This window comes from Ovis canadensis, chromosome 7, assembly GCF_042477335.2.
Source record: "Ovis canadensis isolate MfBH-ARS-UI-01 breed Bighorn chromosome 7, ARS-UI_OviCan_v2, whole genome shotgun sequence".
NCBI classification, from domain to species: Eukaryota; Metazoa; Chordata; class Mammalia; order Artiodactyla; family Bovidae; genus Ovis; species Ovis canadensis.
The window spans coordinates 92,412,116-92,434,234 of NC_091251.1; the positions used below are offsets into that span (position 1 = coordinate 92,412,116).

At 40.5% G+C, this 22,119-nt stretch overlaps 1 protein-coding gene, 1 long non-coding RNA gene and 1 pseudogene across 2 annotated transcripts in view; 2 read left to right on the plus strand and 1 right to left on the minus strand.

Annotated features, from left to right (window-relative positions):
- COX16 (cytochrome c oxidase assembly factor COX16) overlaps positions 1–22,119 on the plus strand; it is a 41,058-nt gene that overhangs the window by 1,261 nt on the left and 17,678 nt on the right. The gene's annotated exons all lie outside the window — the stretch shown is intronic.
- Positions 8,067–10,524, plus strand: LOC138443859 (uncharacterized). Its single transcript, XR_011258335.1, has 3 exons — positions 8,067–8,375; positions 8,966–9,014; positions 10,411–10,524. It is a non-coding gene; the product is annotated as an uncharacterized lncRNA (long non-coding RNA).
- Positions 15,673–16,030, minus strand: LOC138444025 (large ribosomal subunit protein eL43-like; annotated as a pseudogene).

Sequence of the window (22,119 nt, forward strand, 5' to 3'; positions counted from 1 at the left end):
TCCGTGATACCATCCAGCCATCTCATCCTCGGTCATCCCCTTCTCCTCCTGCCCTCAATCCCTCCCAGCATCAGAGTCTTTTCCAATGACTCAACTCTTTGCATGAGGTGGCCAAAGTATTGGAGCTTCAGCTTTAGCATCATTCCTTCCAAAGAAATCCCAGGGTTGGTCTCCTTCAGAATGGACTGGTTGGATCTCCTTGCAGTCCAAGGGACTCTCAAGAGTCTTCTCCAACACCACAGTTCAAAAGCATCAATTCTTTGGCACTCAGCCTTCTTCACCGTCCAACTCTCACATCCATACATGACCACAGGAAAAACCATAGCCTTGACTAGACGGACCTTAGCAAAGTAATGTCTCTGCTTTTGAATATGCTATCTAGGTTGCTCATAACTTTTCTTCCAAGGAGTAAGCGTCTTTTAATTTCATGGCTGCAATAACCATCTGCAGTGATTTTGGAGCCCCCCAAAATAAAGTCTGACACTGTTTCCACTGTTTCCCCATCTATTTCCCATGAAGTGATGGGACAGGATGCCATGATCTTCGTTTTCTGAATGTTGAGCTTTAAGCCAACTTTTTCACTCTCCTCTTTCACTTTCATCAAGAGGCTTTTTAGCTCCTCTTCACTTTCTGCCATAAGGGTGGTGTCATCTGCATATCTGAGGTGATTGATATTTCTCCCGGCAATCTTGATTCCAGCTTGTGTTTCTTCCAGCCCAGCGTTTCTCATGATGTACTCTGCATAGAAGTTAAATAAGCAGGGTAACAATATACAGCCTTGACATACTCCTTTTCCTATTTGGAACCAGTCTGTTGTTCCATGTCCAGTTCTAACTCTTGCTTCCTGACCTGCATACAGATTTCTCAAGAGGCAGGTCAGGTGGTCTGGTATTCATTCCCATCTCTTTCAGAATTTTCCAGTTTCTTGTGATCCACACAGTCAAAGGCTTTGGCATAGTCAATAAAGCAGAAATAGATGTTTTTCTGGAACTCTCTTGCTTTTTCCATGATCCAGCGGATGTTGGCAATTTGATCTCTGGTTCCTCTGCCTTTTCTAAAACCAGCTTGAACATCAGGAAGTTCACGGTTCACGTATTGCTGAAGCCTGGCTTGGAGAGTTTTGAGCATTACTTTACTAGCATGTGAGATGAGTGCAATTGTGTGTTAGTTTGAGCATTCTTTGGCATTGCCTTTCTTTGGGATTGGAATGAAAACTGACCTTTTCCTGTCCTGTGGCCACTGCTGAGTTTTCCCAATTTGCTGGCATATTGAGTGCAGCACTTTCACAGCATCATCTTTCAGGATTTGAAACAGCTCAACTGGAATTCCATCACCTCCACTAGCTTTTTGCTCATAGTGATGCTTTCTAAGGCCCACTTGACTTCACATTCCAAGATGTCTGGCTCTAGACTAGTGATCACATCATCATGATCATCTGGGAAAAACCATAGCCTTGACTAGACAGACCTTTGTTGGCAAAGTAATGTCTCTGCTTTTAAATATGCTGTCTAGGTTGGTCATAGCTTTTCTTCTAAGGAGCAAGCGTCTTTTAATTTCACAGCTGCAGTCACCATCTACAGTGATTTTGGAGCCACCCCAAAATAAAGTCTGACACTGTTTCCATTCTTTCCCCATCTATTTCCCATGAAGTGATAGGACCAGACACCATGACCTTGGTTTTTGAATGATGAATTTTAAGCCAGTTTTTTATTCTCCTCTTTCACTTTCATCAAGAGGCTCTTTAGTTCCTCTTCACTTTCTGCCATAAGGGTGGTGTCATCTGCATATTTGAGGTTATTGATATTTCTCCCAGCAATCTTAATTCCAGCTTATGCTTCATCCAGCCTGGCATTTTACATGATGTACTCTGCATATAAGTTAAATAAGCAGGGTGACAATATACAGCCTTGACCTACCCTTTTCCCAATTTGGAACCAGTCTGTTGTTCCATGTCCAGTTCTGTTGCTTCCTGACCTGCATATAGGTTTCTCAAGAGGCAGGTCAGGTGGTCTGGTATTCCCATCTCTTTCAGAATTTTCCACAGTTTGTTGTGATCCACACAATCAAAGGCTTTGGTTTAGTCAACAAAGCAGAAGTAGATATTTTTTCTCAAATTCTCTTGCTTTTTCTATGATCCAATGAATGTTGACAACTTGATCTCTGGTTCTTCTGCCTTTTCTAAATCCAACTTGAACATCTGGAAGTTCACAATTCACGTACTGTTGAAGCCTGGCTTGGAGAATTTTGAGCATTACTTTGCTAGGGTGAGAGATGAGTGCAATTGTGCAGTAGTTTGAACATTCTTTGGCATTGTCTTTCTTTGGGATTGGAATGAAAACTGACCTTTTCCAGTCCTGTGGCCACTGCTGAGTTTTCCAAATTTGCTGGCATATTGAGTGCAGCACTTTCACAGCATCATCTTTTAGGATATGAAATAGCTGACCTGGAATTTCATCACCTCCACTAGCTTTGTTTATAGTGATGCTTCCTAAGGCCCACTTGACCTTGCAGTCCAGGATGTCTGGCTGTAGGTGAGTGATCACACCATGGTGGTTATCTGGGTCATTGAGATCTTTTTTTGTATAGTTCTTCTATGTATTTTTGCCACCTTATCTTAATATCTTCCTCTTCTGTTAGGTTCATACCATTTCTGTCCTTTATTATGCCCATCTTTCCATGAAATATTCCCTTAGTATTTCTAGTATTCTTGAAGAGATCTCTAGTCTTGCCCATTCTACCTGATAAGAGGCTCATTTAGCCTTTTAAAGACTTGCATACATGTAAGAGAGACAGAAGAAAGATTTTAATTACAAGTTTGTTCAAGAAAATTCTCTATGGAAGGGGAGAGGGGTAAAGGTTTCTCCCTGTTGGTAAGAGGGAAGATTCAACCTTTTTTTTTTTCTTTTAAGTCACTACAATAAGACCAGTAAACAGAGTAGTTTCAGGTTTGATTATTAATCTGAATTGGAATGCCTTAATTGGAATTGCACTTTTCATTCTTCCACCAATCCCAGTGGCTTAACTTCAGGTTGTTTCTCAAAGCAGAAGCTACTGTGTTTATCAAACAAAACAAGAAAGAGGCAGATTCAGCAGGAAGGCCTTTTATTTGCCAGTCTTGAGAGAAGTTAATATGGAGTAGTGGAAAGAACACAGGAGGTGATGTTAGAAGTCTTGGTCTCAAGTTTCAGCTCCATCTTCTTCCAGTTGTCTGGCTTTGATCAGATAACTTAATATCTCCCAGTTATGTTTTCCCCATCTTAAAAAGGGCAAAATAACAGATCTTTAAAATGTTTTTGAAAAAAGTAAATGAGATGAAAATTTTTAAAAATGACTTCTCGACTTCAAACTCAGATTAATGCCATCCTCAACTTGTGGCCCTGCTTAACACATGTTAGTTGAATGAGTAAAGTGATCATAATGAAAAAAAAGTATGATAAGTGAAAAAAAAGGTAAGTAGATGACATTGGAATGCCAAGAGAGAAGAGATCAAATTGAAATTGGAAAAGAAAATCAAGAAAGTCATCAGTGAAGAAATTTTGAGAAAAAAGAAGTTTCTTATAGACTGCATGGTGGTAGGCGGAATCACTATTCTGTACTTGCGAAGATTGCCCTTTTCACCTAAGCACTCAGCTTCAAAAGAAATATAAGGAACTATACAAGAAAAAGGGTCACCAAATAAACTGAATAAGTACTGATGGTAAAGAATCTGCCTGTGATGCCGGAGACCTGGGTTTGATCCTTGGGTTGGGAAGATCCCCTGGAGAAGGGAATGGCAAAGCACCCCAGTATTCTTGCTTGAGAATTCCATGGAAAGAGAAGCCAGACGGGCTACAGTCCTTGGGATCCCAAAGAGTTGGACACGACTGAGAGACTGTCACTTCATTTCGTTGGCAATAAGTGGAGGGACAGATAAAGCATTTAAATTCCCTTTATATATTAATGTAAATATAATTTTTAAGAATGAAGAAACTTTATATTTCAGCTACAGAGTGACCAATGCAAGAACATATGCTAGTTCTTCGTAGGGGTTGGACTGGCTAAGGATGACCAGCTGAAGATTCATGGATTTTAAGTGCTTTTGGCTCACTGAAGCTAAAGTGAGAATTTCCTTGCAATGGGTAGAATTTCCTTTCTGTACCTTGTCACAAGTTTAAAAACCTCACAACTTGTATTAATATAACCATTTGGGGTCTGCTTTTAACTTGGACTAGTTTAATTTTGGAGTGGGAAATGGCAACTCACTCCAGTATTCTTGCCTGAAAATTTCCATGGACAGAGGAGCCAGAGTTGGGCACAACTGAAGTGACTTAGTACACACACATGCATAGCCTTCAAAGAGCTCACTGTGCTATTTCCCTGGTTGTCCCATGGTTGGGAATCCGCTTTTCAAATCAGGGGACATCAGTGTATGATCCCTGGTTGGGGAACTAGGATCCCACAGGCTGAGAAGCAACTTGGCCCATGCACTGGAACTACTGAGCACATGTGCTCTAGAGCCCATGCACTGCAACTAGAGAAAGCCTGAGTGCTGAAATGAAGACCCAGTTCAGTTGGGGGAAAGGAAAAAACACAACTCACAGTGAAATGGGGAGAAATAACAGGAGTTCTCATGGATTGTGTAATTGTGCTGGGGCTTCACATGTGTTCAGAAGTATGTCAGTGTAATTCCTTCACGTAATAAACTGAAAAGAGCCATGCTGTCTAAAAAAAAACAAACAAACAAACAAGGAAACCTTAATATGCAGGAAGGCAGAATATAGAGAAAATGGGAGTTTCCATTAAGAGAAAACAATTAAGAAAATCTGTGGAATCAGGGGAGTCATGTTGTTTCCAAATGCAAGTACATGTGCCTAATGCACAGTGAGGCCAAACAATATGTCCCACCTAAGAATTATTTTTCTGCTCTGAATTAACATGTTATCTAAAGCTAAACAAATTTTACATGTAGATGTACAGCTAATGGAATGTTTATTTTACATGTGTAGACTAGCAGTCAAGATTTTACTTTTTTGCTATGTTATTATTTCTTTGTCCCAGCACTACATATTTATAAGATATTCCTTTACTTTATGCCTTTAAAAAATTTTATTTACTCATTTATTTATTGAGCAAATTTGGTGTTGACCTCTGTATGTTTCTTTTCTGGACTATTATTTAAAATTTTGTCTGTTATCCTTATACATGCTTGTGTGCATGCTAAGTTGCTTTAGTCGTGTCCAACTCTTTTCGACCCTATGGACTGTAGCCCAACAGGCTCCTCTGTCCATGGAATTTTCCAGGCAAGAATAGGAGATCTTCTCAACCCAGGGATCAAACCCACATTTCTTCTGTGTCCTCCTTTGGCAGACAGGTTCTTTACGGCTCATGCTACCTGGGAAGCCCTGTCCTTACACACATACCTTAATTAGGATCTTGAGTAAATCTTGGCCCTTTAAACTTCCAACATAAACTTGAGAATCATCTCAGGTTTTACAGAATGGCTGTTGAAACTTTGATTGGGTTGCATTGATTTTTTACACCAAGCTGGAGCAAGATTATATCTTTATGATTCTGAATCCTCTAACCCATGACATGGATTATCATTACATTTATTTTCAGTCACTTTAACCTCAGAAAATATTTTTTTTTTTCTGTGAAATAGTCTTGAATACCTTTATTCAATGTAAAACTTGGATACTTTTAAGCTATTATAAATTGTTTCTGAAACTTTCAATTTTTTTACCCTGGTATATAGAAATACAATTGATCTTTGTTGACCTTACATCTTACAAACTTGTTAAACTAATTTATCAATTCTAATAACTCATTTGTGAAGGCTTTTGGATTTTTCATACAAACAATCACAATTAAAATTTTCTTGCCAATCTTTCACCAGTTGTTTTCATTTTCTTGCCTTACTGGATTGGCTAGGACTTCTAGTACATTGTTAAATAGAAGTAGTAAGAGTAAGAATTCTGTGAAAATCCTTGATCTGATCTTAAAGGGAATGATTTCAACATTTCACCATTAAGCCTGACATTTTTTGGATAGGATTTCTATAATCTTGAATCAAAATAAAAAATTCCCCCTCCATTTTTAGTACTATTGTTGCAGGAAGGGGGACCCCTTCCAGGGTCCGAAACTGGGCTCTTGTCTAACACTCAGAAATGAATTGTCTGAGGAGACACATGTGCTGACAAAGCAAGAGATTTTATTGGGAAAGGGCATCCGGGTGGAGAGCCGTAAGGTCAGGGAACCCAGGAGAACTGCTCTGCCACGTGGCTCACAGCATCCGGTTTTATGGTGATGGGATTAGTTTCTGGGTGGTCTTTGGCCAGTCATTCTAATTCAGAGTCTTTCCTGGTGGTGCACGCATCACTCAGCCAAGATGGATGCTATCAAGAGGGATTCTGGGAAGTGGACAGACACGCGGTATCTCCTTTCGACCTTTCCTGAACTCTTCCGGTTGGTGGTGGCTTATTAGTTCCGTATTCCTTATCAGGGTCTCCTGTCATAAAACAACTCATGCAAATGGTTACTATGTTGTCTGGCCAGGATGGATGGTTTCAATCAGTGTGCTTCCCCTAACACTATTAGTAAGTGAGGTGACCTAAAAAATTTCCCCTGATTGCTTTCATGGTTATTTTCCTTTTCACTGCTTTTGGCAAATTTTCTATGATGTGTATTTATGTTATTGTTGTTATTATTATTATCATTACTGCTACTACCACAGCTATGTCTATTCTGTGTGTAGCTTGTAGCATTTTTGAGTTTGCAGCTTATCTTTCATGAGATTTGGCAAATTCTCACCATTGTTTTATTCAAATGTTGCTTTTGTTCCATTCATTTTTTATTTGTGTTATAGAACTTCAATTGTATGTAAGTTAGATTTTCTCACAGCATCCTCTTTTTATTTGGGCTTCCCTCATAGCTCAGTGGGTAAAGAATCTGCCTGCAATGCAGGTTCGATTCCTGGGTCGGGAAGATCCTCTGGAGAAGGAAATAGCAACCCACTCCAGTGTTCTCGTCTGGAGAAGAGGAGTCTGGCAGGCTACAGTCCATGGGATCGCAAGAGCCAGAAATGACTTAGCAACTAAACCACCACCTCTTTATATTTAACCCTCTCATCACTGTCTCTTTATTTAACCCTCTCATTTACTGTCTTAATCCTTTCATGTCTCCATGTTTTATTCTGGATTTTTTTTTCCAGAACTTTCTTTCAGTTTAGTAATTCTCTATTCAGTTGTGTTTCATTTCTTACTGTTTTTATCTACTGAATCTTAAACACTTGTCATTATATTTTTCATATTAGAATTCTGTTTGTTTCTTTTTCAAACTTACTATATCTTTTATAGCTTCCAGTTCTTTGCCAAAACTTAAAATCTTGTCTTTTATCTTAAATCTATTAAGCACAGTTTTCTAAGTCTGTGCCTAATATAATAATTAGCTAGCTCTAATAGCTGGAGTCCCCACAGATCTAATATTTGTTCTTTCTGCCAGTTCTTGTTTATGTTACCTTATCTCTTTGTGTTCCTAGCTATTTAAAAATTTTTATTTAATACTGTATATTGCAGAATCAGAATTAATTTCTGGCCCAAGATGATATTTTCATTATCCAGAGAGCATTTCCCTTTTTTTCCTTCTGCCAGTGCCCAGAGGCAATAGCAATCCAAAATATTTTGATCCAAATTCAGGGATTGAAATAATTAGATTTTTAAAAAACACTGAGATATAATTACATGCCATAAAATTCACCTGTTTAAAGCATACTTACAGTTCAAGAGTTTTATTGTACTTGTAGAGTTCTGCAACTTTCACCACAACCTAATTATAGAACAATTTTATCCAAACAACTTTATGCCATAAAGAAATCCTGTTCCAAGTAGTACACACTCCTCACTCCCTTCCCAACTCTGCTCCTGCTGCTGCTAAGTCGCTTCAGTCATGTCCGACTCTGTGCGACCCCATAGACAGCAGCCCACTAGGCTCCTCTGTCTTTGGGATTCTCCAGGCAAGAATACTGGAGTGGGTTGCCATTTCCTTCTCCAATGCATGAAAGTGAAAAGCGAAAGTGAAGTCGCTGTCGTGCCCGACTCTTAGTGACCCCATGGACTGCAGCCTACCAGGCTCCTCCATCCATGGGATTTTCCAGGCAAGAGTACTCTGCTGCTGCTAAGTCACTTCAGTTGTATCCGACTCTGTGCAACCCCATAGATGGCAGCCCACCAGGCTGCGCTGTCCCTCGGATTCTCCAGGCAAGAACACTGGAGTGAGTTGCCATTTCCTTCTCCATTGTGTGAAAGTGAAAAGCGAAAGTGAAGTCAATGTCATGCGCGACTCTTAGTGACCCCATGGACTGCAGCCTACCAGGCTCCTCCATCCATGGGATTTTCTAGGTAAGAGTACTAGAGTGGCTTGCCATTGCCTTCTCCGAATCTAGTCACAAAAGACCACATACTGTGCTATTCTTTTTATGAAAAGCCTGGTTTCCAGGCTTTGCTTTTTCTAGACTTTTCATAAAAGAATAGCACAGTATGTGGTCTTTTGTGACTAGATTCCTTCAATTAGCATATTTTCAAGCTTCATTGTGAGGTAGCATGTGTCAATACTTTATTCTTTCTTATTGTTAATAGTATTCCATCAAATGGATATACCATTTTTGTTTATTTATCAGTTAATGGCATTTGGATTATTTCCACTTTGGTTATTGTAAATATTGCTGCTCTGCATACGTATGTACTAGGTTTGTGTGGATGTTTTAATTTCTCTTGGGTATATGAATTGCTGAGTTATATGGCAACTCTATGTTTCATATTTTAAGGAATTTGCAACTGGTTTACGAAGTGAATGGAGTTTGGCTGAAGTTCCTATAAGTGTCAGTCAGCTGCACTTTTAAAAGCAGAAATTGATTTAGTCCATTCTGGCTGCTATAACCAAATACCATACACTGGGTGGCTTATTTACAACAGTAATTTATTTCTTACAGTTCTGAGCTGAGAAGTCCAAGACCATAGTGCCAGCAGATTCAGTGTCTGGTAAGACCCCAGTTCCTGGCTCACAGAGTTTTCTAGCTATAACCTCACGTGGCAAGAAGGAACAAGAGGGCTCTCTTGAGCATCCCATACAAAGGCAGTAATTCCATTCATGAGGGCTCCACTTTCATGACTAATCAACTCCAAAAACCACCTCCAAAATCCATTGCAATAGGGATTAGGTTTCAAGATGAATTTGGAGGAGTTACAAACATTGAGCTCATGGCAGAAATACTCTCAAGGAAAAACAACACTAAATGCCATGCTCAACTCGGAATTCCTTTCTTCTCTCTGTTCTCAGTCTGATAATTATTCTCTATCTTGTTACGTATTTTATGCTTTAAAGTAGATTTCTTACTATACATTCTATCTAGATGGTCTAGTTTTCTCAGAGTTTGATCTGAATTACCTAGTCTATCACTATTGGTAGCAGAAGTCCTTTAGTTATTTCTTTAGTTGTCAGTTCTTCCCAACTCTACTGTGAATTCTTTGACAAAAAGGGCTGTGTGTCTTGTTCATTTCTGTAGTACCAGATCCTATCATCTAGTGCATATTTTATAAATGTTATGCAAGTCTTAAGTTCTTGCTTTCAAGTATGGAATGGATGCTGAGTAATTAAAGCTGCTCACAAAATCTGGGAAAGCCAGAGGGCCAACCACAGTAACAATGAAGCTAGAGCAAACTTAGGTCCACAAATGGTCTAAGGCAGACAGGCCATTGTTGCTGACGGGCCCATGCACTGCGCTTGTATTACTGATACCAATAAAGCTACATTCTAGAGCTGCTCCTGAGGAAGTAGGGCTGTTGCTACTGCTAAACAGGCAGACCAACAGGAAAAGGGATGGCAGTAGGGACGAGCAGGCAAAGCTGAGGAAGAGAGTGCAGGAATGGACATAAATTTTGGAGAAACCTGATCTTGTGAAAGAATTGATAAGGGAATTTAGTCTTTTTTCACTCTTTCAAAAGTGTCATCATCCTCCAGGCCATTTAAATTCCACTGCTGTTCAAAAGGATTTCTTCAGTAGCTGCTATGTGGTCCATGTGTCCCAACAGCTTCTACGTGAATGACTTTCAAGTAGAACAAGAAACTTGTTAATAGAAAGGATTATATTTCTCATCCACTTACATAGATATAATTTTTATAGTAAGAATGCTTCTTCAGAAGCATGGTACTCCTCCAGGAATATCATCTGGTTCTCAGTCATCCTGTCCACAAGTATATCAGATCCAAAACCAAGGAGTAACTCTGTAGAGGACTGGGATAATCTGTCTGTACCACAAAAGACTTTGTTTTTAAATACACTTTGCTATTAATAAATACCAAAAGATTTCTATGCAACAGGAAATGAAGGACTATCCAGAATCCAAGTGACTGCTTCATCTCATTTCTTATATATAGGGTCCCTAGAAGGAAATGACAACCCACTCCAGTATTCTTGCCTGGAGACTCCCATGGATAGAGGAGCCTGGGGGGCTACAGTCCACGGGGTCGCAAAGAGTCGGACACGACTGAGTGAGTTCATTTCACTAAGCAGTCTGTTATCTTTCCACTTTAAAGTCTTCCTCTATTTGATAAGAGTAAGTACTTGGATGGGATGAAGGTACTCCATATTGGCCAGAACTAGAAGTCCTCTACCCATACATTTTTAAAGGGATGGGTATTAGCCTAATATGTAGATACATCATGAGTTATAAACATCAGTGCTTTTTCTTTACATACAGGTTGTCTCTTTTTCTTTTCTTCAAAATTACAGATAATATCATAACGAACATCTATTAATTTGCAGAGGTCCAAATGTTAAGTCAAAAGGGATATTCATTTAAATTTTGATAAGTTTATTGAATTCCCATTAAGTTAATTCATAACTTAATTATGTGAATGAGCATCTGTTTCTGTACATTTTCACTATCTTCATTCTCTTCAGTTCAGTTCAGTTCAGTTGCTCAGTTTTTTCCAGCTCTTTGCGATCACATGAACTGCAGCACGACAGGCTTCCCTGTCCAACACCAACTACTGGAGCTTGCTCAAACTCATGTCCGTTGAGTAAGTGATACCATCCAACCATCTCATCCTCAGTTGTCCCCTTCTTCTCTTGCCTTAAATCTTTCCCAGCGACTCAGCTCTTTGCATCAAGTGACCAAAATATTGAAGCTTCAGCATCATCATCAGTTCTTACAATGATTATTCAGGATTGATTTCCTTTAGGATTGACTCGTTTTGATCTCCTTGCAGTCCAAGCTACTCTCAAGAGTATTCTCCAACACCACTGTTTAAAAGCTTCAGTGATTCGGTGCTCAGCTTTATTTATGGTCCAACTCTCATATCCATACATGATTACTGGAAAAACCATAGCTTTGATTATTTCAACCTTTGTTGGCAAAGTAATGTCTTTGCTTTTTAATATGCTCTCTAGCTCAGTCATATCTTTTCTTCCAAGGAGCAAGCATCTTTTAATTTCACAGCTGCAGTCACGATCTGCAGTGATTTTGGAGCCCAAGAAAATACAGTCTGTCACTGTTTCCATTCTTTCCCCATCTATTTGCCATGAAGTGATGGGACCTGATGCCATGATCTTAGTTTTGTGACTGTTGAGTTTTAAGCTAGCTTTTCACTCATCTCTTTCACTTTCATCAAGAGGCTCCTGAGTTCTTCTTCACTTTGTGCTCTAAGGGTGGTATCATCTGCATATGTGAGGTTGTTGATATTTTTCCCAGCAGTCTTGATTCCAGCCTGTGCTTCATCCAGCTGGGGATTTCACATGATGTACTCTGCATATAAGTTAAATAAGCAAGGTGACAACGTACAGCCTTGACGGACTTCTTTCTCAATTTGGAACCAGTCCGTTGTTCCATGTCCAGTTCTACCTGTTGCCTCTTGACCTGCATACAGATTTCTCAAGGAGGCAGGTATAGTGGTATGGTATTCCTACCTCTTGAAGAATTTTCCATAGTTTGTTGTGATCTACACAGTCAAAGTCTTTAACGTAGTCGACAAAGCAGAAGTAGATGTTTTTCTGGAATTCTCTTGCTTTTTCTATGATCCAGCAGATGTTGGCATTTTGATCTCTGGTTCCTCTGCCTTTTCTAAATCCAGCTTGAACATCTGGACATTTTCGGTTCATGTACTTTTGAAGCCTAGCTTGGAGAATTTTGAGCATTAGTTTGGTAGCATGTGAGATGACTGCAATTGTGTGATAGTTTTAAAATTCTTTGGCATTGCCTTTCTTTGCGATTGGAATGAAAACTGATCTTTTCCAGTCCTGGGCCACTGCTGAGTTTTCCAAATTTGCTGGCATATTGAGTGCAGCACTTTCACAGCATCATCTTTTAGGATTTGAAATAACTCAGCTGGAATTCTATCACCTCCACTAGCTTTGTTTGCAGTGATCCTTCCTAAGGCCCATGTGACTTTGCACTCCAGGATGTCTGATTCTAGGTGAATGATCACACCATCGTGGTTATCTGGGTTATTAAGATCTTTTTTGTATAGTTCTTCTGTGTATTCTTGCCACCTCTTCTTACTATCTTCTGCTTCTGTTAGGTCTGTACCGTTTCTGTCCTTTATTGTGCCTGTCTTTGCATGAAATGTTCCCTTGGTATCTCTAATTTTCTTGAAGAGATCTCTAGTTTTTCCCAGTGTATTATTTTCCTCTATTTCTTTTCATTGATCACCGAGGAAGGCTTTCTTATCTCTCCCTGATATTCTTTGGAACTCTGCATTCAGATGGGTATATCTTTCCTGTTTCTTTGCCTTTCACTTCTCTTCTTTTCACAGCTATTTGTAAGGCCTCCTCAGACAACCATTTTACCTTTTTGCATTTCTTTTTCTGGAGGATGGTTTTGATCACTGCCTCCTGTACAGTGTTATGAACCTCCATCCATAGTTCTTCAGGCACTCTGTCTGCCAGATCTAATCCCTTGAATCTATTTGTCACTTCCACTGTATAATCATAGGGATTTGATTTAGATCAAACCTTAATGGTCTGGTGGTTTTCCCTACTTTCTTCAATTTAAGCCTGAATTTGGCTATAAGGAGTTCATGTCTGAGCCACAGTTAGCTCCCAGTTTTTTTTGCTGACTGTATAGAGCTTCTCCATCTTTGGCTGCAAAGAATATAATCAGTCTGATTTTGGTTGACCATCTGGTGATGCCCATGTGTAGTCATCTCTTGTGTTGTTGGAAGAGGTTGTTTGCTATGACCAGTGCATTCTCTTGGCAAAACGCTACTAGCCTTTACCCTGCTTCATTCTATACTCCAAGGCCAAACTTGCCTGTTACTCTGTATATTTCTTGACTTCCTACTTTTGCATTCCATTCCCCTATGATGAAAAGGATCATTCAGCTTCAGCTTCTTCAACATTACTGATTGGGGCATAGCCTTGGATTACTGTGATATTGAATAGATTGCCTTAGAAATGAACAGATATCATTGTGTTATTTTTGAGATTGCTTCCAAGTACTGCATTTCAGACTCTTTTGTTGACTATGAGGGCTACTCCATTTCTTCTAAGGGATTCTTGCCCACAGTAGTACATATAATGGTCATCTGAGTTAAATTCACCCATTCCAGTCCATTTTAGTTCACTAATTCCTAAGAAGTCGATGTTTACTCTTGTCATCACCTATTTGACCACTTTCAATTTACCTTGATTCATGGACCTAAGATTCCAAGTTCCTGTGCAGTATTGTTCTTTATAGCATTGGACTTTACTTCCATCACCAGTGACATCCACAGCTGGGCTTTGTATTTGCTTTGGCTCAGCCTCTTCATTCTTTCTGGAGCTATATCTCCACTCTCCTCCAGTAGCTTGTTGGGCACCTACCGACTTGGAGAGTTCATCTATCAGTGTCATATCTTTTTGCCTTTTCATACTGCTCACTAACTTTGTGGGTGATCATAATATTTTAATCTTTATAGCTAGCTACAGAATACTATTTAAGATCTCATTGAGGGACTTCCTGTTGATCCAGTGGCGAAGACTCCACACTCCCAATGCAGGGAGCTGGGGTTTGATCTCTGGTCTAGGAGCTAGATCCCAGATGCCACAGCTAAGAGTTTGCATGCCACAACTAAAGACCTGGCATAGCAAAAAAAAAAAAAAAAAAAGGAGAGATCTCACTGATTCATGTTTCTTTGGATGCTATTAAGGTTGAAAAAAATTTTAATGTTAAGTGGTAACTTGTAGATGTCAGCAAATTTGGAAAACTCAGCAGTGGCCACAGGACTAGAAAAGGTCAGTTTTCATTCCAATCCCGAAGAAAGGCAATGCCAAAGAATGCTTAAACTACCGCACAATTGCACTCATCTCACACGCTAGTAAAGTAATGCTCAAAATTCTCCAAGCCAGGTTTCAGCAATACGTGAACCGTGAACTTCCAGATGTTTAAGCTGGTTTTAGAAAAGGCAGAGGAACCAGAGATCAAATTGCCAACATCCTCTGGATCATGCAAAAAGCGAGAGAGTTCCAGAAAAACATCTATTTCTGCTTTATTGACTATGCCAAAGCCTTTGACTGTGTGGATCACAAGAAACTGTGGAAAATTCTGAAAGAGATGGGAATACCAGACCACCTGACCTGCCTCTTGAGAAACCTGTATGCAGGTCAGGAAGCAAGAGTTAGAACTGGACATGGAACAACAAACAGACTGGTTCCAAATAAGAAAAGGAGTACATCAGGCTGTATATTGCCAACCTGCTTATTTAACTTCTATGCAGAGTACATCATGAGAAATGCTGGACTGGATGAAGCACAAGCTGGAATCAAGATTGCCAGGAGAAATATCAATAACCTCAGGTATTCAGATGACACTACCCTTATGGCAGAAAGTGAAGAAGAACTAAAGAGCCTCTTGATGGAAGTGAAAGAGGAGAGTAAAAAAGTTGGCTTGAAGCTCAACATTCAGAAAACGAAGATCATGGCATCCAGTCCCATCACTTCATGGGAAATAGATGGGGAAACAGTGGCTGACTACTTTTCTGGGCTCCAAAATCACTGCAGATGGTTATTGCAGCCATGAAATTAAAAGACGCTTACTCCTTGGAAGGAAAGTTATGACCAGCCTAGACAGCATATTAAAAAGCAGAGACATTACTTTGCCAACAAAGGTCTGTCTAGTCAAGGCTATGGTTTTTCCAGTAGTCATGTATGGATGTGAGAGTTGGACTAGAAAGAAAGATGAGCATCGAAAAATTGATGCTTTTGAACTGTGGTGTTGGAGAAGACTCTTGAGAGTCCCTTGGACTGCAAGGAGATCCAACCAGTCCATTGTAAAGGAGATCAGTCCTGGGTGTTCACTGGAGGGACTAATGCTGAAGCTGATACTTCAATACTTTGGCCACCTGATGCGAAGATCTGACTCATTTGAAAAGACACTAATGCTGGGAAAGATTGAGGGCAGGAGGAGAAGGGGACAACAGAGGATGAGATGGTTGGATGGCATCACTGACACAGTGACATAGGTTTCAGTGAACTCCGGGAAATGGTGATGGACAGGGAGGCCTGGTGTGCTGCAGTTCATGGGGTCACAGAGTCGGACATGACTGAGCAACTGAACTGAACTAGAGATGGTTCTACAAATATGATATTAAATACTTAATATCAGTATCTGTTTCAGTGAATTGATACATATCAATTGTGTGTCATTTATCATTCAAACATATTTAAGAAGCCTTCTTTTTGTTGTTGTTGTATAAATTAACCCATTTATTATAGGCTGGCAACATTATCAAATGGTGGTGCTTCACCTGGTCCTTCAATTCCTTCATTCTTCTGATGGCAGCCTTTCTGTGACACCAGAAGTGGTGTGTAGGTCCAGGCCCCACCAGCTACAGTTTTCATGCAGGAACCACAGTTCCAAATGCCCACAGCTCATCTCTTCATCTTGGTGTTGCCACAGAAGGAGCAGGTATACTTGGCATGCTGGCTGATTTCAATTTTCTTCACCATTTTCCTGAGGGAGTCACCTTAACGGGTCCTGTATTTGCCCACAATTCCGACCTTCTTGGTGTGTTTTGCCATGTTAATGCAACCTAGATCTGAGTCCAAGAGCTAAGAGGCCTTACTTCTTAATGGAAGATTTTAATGATGATGATCAGTATTTGTGAGATATTTCTACCTTTTCCCTATCCTATTGGTGGTGTGCTCAGAATAGGTGGTATGCTCAGACTTCTCCAAAATAATAAAAATATTCTTGTGGAAAAATAATTCCTCTTCTCACCCACTTCCCCTCTTCCCAGAGATGTCCACATTCTAATCACTGGAAACTGTGAATATGTTATCTTATGCAGCAAAAAGGAATTAAGAGGTGGAATTTAGGTAGTAAACAGCTGTTCTTCAAATAGGAAAATTATCCTTGATGATCTAGTGGCCCTAGTGTAATTACCTGGGTCTTTAAAAGTGGAAAGGGGAGGCAGAAGAAAAGGTCAGAGTGATGCAACAAGATGTGAGAAGGGCTTAACTTCCATGGTTGGCTTTGCAGGTAACGGAAGTGGCCAAAAGCCTATGAAAGTGAGTGGCCTCCAGAAGCCAGGGAAGGCAAGGAGAGAGTCTCTCTTAGGGCCTTTAGAAAGGACTACAACCCTGACAACACCCTGATTTTAGCCCACTGAGACCCACATCAGACTCAGACCTCCAGAACTGTGAAATTAGAAAAAAAAAATTTAAGCCACTAAGTTTGTGATAATTTGTTACCCCAACAATAGAAAACCAATGTCAATGGTAAAGTAGTGCACAGATATTACCAAAAGGTATAGAAATGGGACACGGTTTGGAAAGCACTATATGCTGCAAGAATGCTGAGGGATACATGTGTGTCTAGAGTTATATGTAATTACCTGTGGAAAGCAGGGTTACCTTGGAGGTGGACAGAATTAGGAGTGGCATTCTTTGACTGAAACCGTCTAGTAATCCAACTGCTGAGTTGCTTCAGTCGTGTCCAACTCTGTGCAACCCCACAGATGGCAGCCCACCAGGCTCCCCCATCCCTGGGATTCTCCAGGCAAGAACACTGGAGTGGGTTGCCATTTCCTTCTCCAATGCATGAGAGTGAAAAATGAAAGTGAAGTCACTCAGTCATGTCCAACTCTGCGACCCCATGGACTGCAGCCTACCAGGCTCCTCCGTCCATGGGATTTTCCAGGCAAGAGTGCTGGAGTGGGGTGCCATTGCCATTATAGCAAACTGAAGTTAACTAGAGTATGAGGCATCTTCTTTCTCTGGCCCTGGGCTACATTAAGAGAACACCCACCCCAATAATTCCAAAGTCTGTGTTACATTCAAAATTGCACTTGGTTACCTACTAATATAAATTCAAGCATACAGTACGAATGTTCCTTCAATAGCAAAAGGCAACATGAAGATAGCAATAAAAAAATAAACAATAAAAGTTATTAGTTGATGTTCAGGAAAAAGGGCACTAGAGTACTGGCAAATCTGCTTAAGAATTCTAGCAAAAACCCAGTAAACCAAGATTGATGTAGCATCTAAATTTTAGGGATGATACCTCATTCTCTATTTTTTGATTAGCAATAAAACCTGAGAAGCCAAATCATTCTCTTCTTTATAAAAGTCCATGTACTAAGGTGAGGAACTGCATAGACCTGCCATTTTGCCTGCAGTAGTTACCTGATCTAAGAATATGTTTTTGTGTATAGCAGTCATGTGTGCTATTACAAAATACTGAGAGGAGAAGGAAGTGACACTCATAGGGGGAAAACCTTGATTCTTGAAAAAGAACAGAAAAAAAGTTGAGACTAATTTACTAATATTATTGTTCTTTGGGGGAAAAACTACTGCACAATTGCACTCATCTCACACGCTAGTAAAGTAATGCTCAAAACTCTCCAAGCCAGGCTTCAGCAATACGTGAACCGTGAACTTCCTGATGTTCAAGCTGGTTTTAGAAAAGGCAGAGGAACCAGAAATCAAATTGCCAACATCTGCTGGATCATGGAAAAAGCAAGAGAGTTCCAGAAAAACATCTATTTCTGCTTTATTGACTATGCCAAAGCCTTTGACTGTGTGGATCACAAGAAACTGTGGAAAATTCTGAAAGAGATGGGAATACCAGACCACCTGATCTGCCTCTTGAGAAACCTGTATGCAGGTCAGGAAGCAAGAGTTAGAACTGGACATGGAACAACAAACAGACTGGTTCCAAATAGGAAAAGGAGAACGTCAAGGCTGTATATTGTCACCCTGCTTATTTAACTTCTATGCAAAGTACATCATGAGAAACGCTGGACTGGAAGAAACACAAGCTGGAATCAAGATTTCTGGGAGAAATATCAATCACCTCAGATATGCAGATGACACCACCCTTATGGCAGAAAGTGAAGAGGAACTAAAAAGCCTCTGATGAAAGTGAAAGTGGAGAGTGAAAAAGTTGGCTTAAAGTTCACCATTCAGAAAACGAAGATCATGGCTACTGGTCCCATCACTTCATGGGAAATAAATGGGGAAACAGTGGAAACAGTGTCAGACTCTATTTTGGGGGGCTCCAAAATCACTGCAGATGGTAACTGAAGCCATGAAATTAAAAGACATTTGTTCCTTGGAAGAAAAGCTATGACCAATCTAGACAGCATATTAAAAAGCAGAGATATTACTTTGTCAACAAAGATCCATATAGTCAAAGCTATGGTTTTTTCCAGTGGTCATGTATGGATGTGAGAGTTGGACCATAAAGAAAGCTGAGTGCCGAAGGACTGATGCCTTTGAACTGTAGTGTTGAAGAAGACTTTTCAGAGTCCGTTACACTGTGAAGAGATCAAACCAGTCAATCCTAAATGAAATCAGTCCTGAATATTCACTGGATGGACTGATGCTAAAACACCAATACTTTGGCCACCTGATGTGAAGAACTGACTCATTGGAAAGACCCCGACGCTGGGGAAGATTGACGGTAGGAGGAGAAAGGGATGACAGAGGATGAGATGGTTGGATGGCATCACTGACTTGATGGACGTGAGTTTGAGCAAGTTCTGAGAGACGGTGAAGGACAGGAAAGTCCGGAGTGTTACAGTCCATGGGGTCACAGAGAGTCGGACATGGCTGAGCTCCTGAACTGCTACTAGGGGAAATCTTGCACTAAAAATTGAGGGGACTCTTGTTGCATAAGTGTGTGTGTGTGCTAAGTCACTTCAGTCATGTCCAACTCTTTGCAACCCTATAGACTGTGGCCCACCAGGCTCCTCTGTCCATGGGATTCTCCAGGCAAGAATACTGGAGTGGTTTGCCATTTCTTCTTCCAGGGGATCTTCCCAAGTCCATGGGGTCGCAAAGAGTCGGACAGGGCTGAGGGACGAACAACAACAACAGCAACAGGAAAACAGAATAAAAGCCTTTAATTTCTAATGAATTGAATCATTAGAATCAAGTAGAAGGGTATTTGTTACTTGAAATGCATCAGTAGATGAACAACTTATCAAGCACTACAAATACCCACAGTGACACTGTTCCACAGAAAGAAAATGATAGTTTTCCAGAAACCAAACCTAAAATCATGGGTTACTGCAATCTATCTGATTGTTGTTTTTAGTTGCTAGGTCATGGCCAACTCTTTTGTGATGCCATGGACTGTAGCCCAACAGGCTCCTTTCTGCATGGGATTTCCCAAGTAAGAATAGTGGAGCACGTTACTATTTCCTTCCCCAGTGGATCTTCACAATCCAGGGATTAAACCTGTCTCCTGCATTGGAAGGCGGATTCTTTAATAATGAACCACCAATCTAATTGATAAAGAATTCAAAATAGCTGTCACAAAGAAACTCAGTGAGGTACAAGGAAACTCAGAAACCCAGTTCAATTGGTTTAGCAATAAAATTAATGAACAGAATACTTTAACAAGGATATTGAAACTCTAAAAAAGAACCAAACATAAATTTGGCTGCTGAAGAACTCAGTATATAAAATGAAGAATGTATTAGTAATCACTGGAAACAGAGCAGATCATATGGAAGAGCATCTATTTGTCACTTCCACTGTATATTCAAAAGGGATTTGATTTAGGTCATACCTGAATGGCCAACTGGTTTTCTGTATTTCTTCAATATAAGCCTCAGTTTTGTAATAAGGAGTTCATGATCTGAGCCACAGTCAGCTCTTTGTCTTGTTTTTGCTAACTGGATAGAGCTTCTCCATCTTTGGCTGCAAAGAATATAACTAATCTGATTTTGGTCTTGCCCATCTGGTGATGTCCATGTATAGAGTCACCTCTTGTGTTGTTGGAAGACAGTGTTTGCTATGACCAGTGTGTTCGCTATGACCAGTGTGTTCTCTTGGCAAAACTCTGTTAGCCTTTTTCCTGCTTCATTTTGTACTCCAAGGCCAAACTTGCCTGTTACTCCAGGTAACTGTTGATTTCCTACTTTTGCATTCCAATCCCCCCATGATGAAAAGGACACCTTCTTTGGTGTTAGCTCTATAAGGTCTTGTAGGTCTTCATAGAACTCATCAATTTAAGCTTTCTTCGGCATTATTGCTTGGGGCATAGACTTGTGTTAGAGTGATCTTGAATGGTAATCAGCCGACATCATTCTGTCCTTTTTGAGACTGCACTCAAGTACTGCATTTCAGACTCTTCTGTTGACTATGAGGGCTACTACGTTTCTTCTAAGCGATTCTTGCCCACAGTAGTAGATATAATGGTCATCTGAATTAAATTTGCCATTTCCATTCATTTTAGTTCACTGATTGCTAAGATGTCAATGTTCCCTCTTGCCATCTCCTGTTTGACCACTTCCAATTTACCCTGATTCATGTACCTGACATTCCAGATTCCTATGCAATATTGTTCTTTACAATCACTCAGTGAATCAGCACATGAATTAATCCTTTCCATCTCCTTTTCTCCTGGAATTTGTCCAAAGAAGAAACCCACTGGTCTGTCTGACTGGTGACTTCCTAACATTTTATCAGTCCAGGATCTCTAATGTTTCTGCTGCCAATGAAGTGCGTTTTGTGCCTTTCCTTAACTCATAGGTGATACACACAAAAACTGATCAGTGATTGCTTTGCCAAGTTCCCAAAGTTGGGGACCGTATTTCAGTCCACCTCATCCTGAGCAGCCTCAGACTGAATGTTTCCATTGCTAGCACCTTTTTCTTCACAGAACTTACATTCCCGCTGTAACCTTGTGCCTATCAGGAGGCTGGTCCCCAGTACCGGGTGTGATTCTGTGCCCTGCGATGCACCACAGAACCAAGCTGAGCAGAAGGGCTGGAACCTGAATTTAAATCTCACGTCCATAAGTTGGGAGCGTCCCTGGTGGCTCAGTGGTAAAGAATCCACATATCAATGCAGGAGATGGGTTTGATCCCTGGATTGGGAAGACCCCCTGGAGAAGGAAATGGCAACCCACTCCAGTATTTTTGCCTGGAGAATCCCATAGACAGAGGAGCCTGGCGGGCTACAGTCCATGGGGTCGCAAGGAATAGGATACGACTGAGTGACTACACAACAACAACAATCCATTAGTTGATGAGATCAAGATGAACTTAAATGAGCCCATTCCCTACAAGAATGTCAGTGAAGTCATGGGGAGTCAGGGTGTATAACCTTTTAGTTAATCTGATTTTTACTTTCTACAGATAGGAATTAAGCTCAGGTTAATTCTCATTTCTCAGGAAACAAATTGTAATTTAACTCAGCACCAAGGATGCCCTCCAGTCATGGTATTATAGTTCCTTGTGCTAGGGATCACAGATCCAGCTAGAGCAGCTAAGCCTGCTCTCAAATGTTGGAGGCAGGTAGCAGAATTTGTCCAGCAAACCTTTAGTCACTTACTCTCCTTAACTGACTTGTCAAGTGCCAGAAACTAGATTCCAAAAGAGATGAACTGTTCTCCACTGGTATTCTTTTTCCACTCCCCTCCCCTGTGCCTCGTTGTCTGCCTGACGCAGCAGCACGGAAGCTTGGGTGCAGATCTAGTCCTGAATAGTGGCAGGTGGCCTCAGAATGGCAGTGTGAAATGTAATCAAAGAAATCAGCTCCATCTGGGGGAGGGGGCCACTTCATGACAGTTGAGAGAGTAAATAGTCACAGGACTTTGATTTCACTAGATATGGACTGGGATATGAAATGAAATAAATGGCCAGCTAGGTGCTAAA